Raw genomic sequence first — 2,253 nt, 5'->3', positions numbered from 1 at the left:
TTATATATTATTTTCATATACATTTTACTAATTTCCTTTCATCTCTCACACTTCTATTATAGAGAAAGGGCAAATAGCAATATTAAAATATTTCTGCTAATTAATTTCCTTTTAATGTGCACAAATTTTGTGCCCTGGGCCACTAGTGAGGAAATAACAGGGGTCCTAGATTAAGGGAAAGGGGTCTCCAGGATTTATAATGCCTTAAGACAAAGAGAGCAGGATCCACCCTCTTTAGTGGATTTCTCTGTCTTTCCTTAGCTAGGAATTGAAACTTTGAATTAGGAGTTTTGGAGACAGTATCTGCTTGTAATAAAGTTTCTGTACTTCTCACCTACCACCTTTTGTCTGTGGTGTCATTCTTTGAATCCATCTGGACAAGAACCTGGGAAAGAAATCACCCTTGCACCCTGCTCACACACACACACACACACAAAACAAAACAACAGCAAAAACAAACACAAATTAATTTCACTCAGCATAATAATTTCCAAGTCCATCCATGCTGTCAAAAAGGGTAAGAGATATTTTTTTGTACAGCTGCATAGTATTTCATTTTGTAAATGTACCATAGCCCTTTTATCCACTCGTTGACTGATGGGCACTTGAGCTGTTTCCAAATCTTAGCTATTGTAAATAACAGTGCTATGAACATAGGGGTGCATATAGTCTTTCTGATTGGTGTTTTGGGATTCTTAGTGTACATCCCCAGAAATGGAATTGCTGGGTCAAATGGCAGTTCTGCTTTACATTTTTTTGAGGAAACTTTATATCTTTTTCTACAGTGGCTATACCAATCTGCATTCCCAGAGTACTATGATTCCTTTTATTCCATATCCTTTCCAACAATTGAGTTTGTTGATTTATTGATGGTAGCCATTATGGCAGGTGATACCTCATTGTGGTTTTAATTTGTTTTTCTCTGATGATTAATAATATTGAGAATTTTTTCATATCTCTATTAGCCCTCTGTATGTTCTCTTTGGAGAAGTGTCTATTCAGGAGTCTAAGTTGGCTCTAGTAGCCTCCAACATTGTTTCAGTCCTGAATTCTCACTCTTAGTCACATGGGGATATGGAAATTTTTTATTGTATTACTTATTTTTCATTTTGTTCTTTACATTTTCTTTTAGGAGAGATTTCAGAGTGTATATGTACGAAAATTTCTCCTACTTTATCATATACAACCTAAATTCTTAAAGTATGTTATGTTTTTACACTTCTTCCCTGAACTACTCCCATTGGCAAGTTGGGAAATAAAGAACAGAGAGATTAAATTGTTTACCTCGCCATGCAGAAGGAAAAAAAAATCATCTTGCTCACGGGTCATTCTTGGCCAGCCTACTAATTACTTTATTATCTTGGAACTTAATTCTTAAATAAATTATTTTCCCCAACCTGACAACAGCTAAAAGATGCTAGAGAGAATGAGCAAAAAAGAATTAGTTAATATAATTTTATATCAAAGTTTAAATCAGTTTCAAGAATCAGTTTTAATTTTCCAATCTTTTGTCCAGACAACACATATACGACTTAGATGCCAGATGCTTAGACTTAATGTATATCTAGGGTTGTCATTCTTTTTTTAGATGTGACTTCACAATCATAAGAAATAGCCCAGAATGAGTAGCTAAAGTCTAACAGCTCTAAAGCAATCAATCGGCTTTAGCAGTTCAAGTATCTTCTTTCAGGTTAAATTGTATTGCAGCGCTTTAAAAAAATGGTTGCCACAGCAACCTCAGTAGTCTGTCTTTGAAGAATCACATGATTTTTTCAGACCCTTCTTCTGGTAAATTTATTGTTCCTGTAAAACTCAGAGAATGGATAGAAGTTGGGGCTAAATGCTATGATTTTATATTCCTGTTGGTTCCAAGTGAGACTAAAGGAAATTATCTACTACGTAGAGTTTGCTTTTTGGGAAAGGAGAAGGCAACCCTTATATTTACACAGCTGCAGGCTATTAAAATCGAAGAGAATGCAGTCAAAATAAATTCTGACATCAGAAGGCAATAACACTTTTAAGTTATTCTTTGGTTGTTACTACTCATACAAATGTTGAAATATCAAGCATGAGCTAAACTTGTCAAACAAATGGTTAGTTTTCAAACAATATGTGAGTAATTGATTGACTGTATTCTACTCTTGGTTCAAACTGACTTGTGTACATTAGCCTCAACTTTTGACAATAATGCATAGAAAACAGAGAGAATTCCCTATCATTCACAGTGCGTAGTTTTTAAATTAAATTTTAAAA

The sequence above is a fragment of the Myotis davidii genome, unplaced genomic scaffold, assembly GCF_000327345.1.
Source record: "Myotis davidii unplaced genomic scaffold, ASM32734v1 scaffold2039, whole genome shotgun sequence".
Classification (NCBI taxonomy): Eukaryota; Metazoa; Chordata; class Mammalia; order Chiroptera; family Vespertilionidae; genus Myotis; species Myotis davidii.
Note: the sequence above shows the minus strand (reverse complement) of the source record.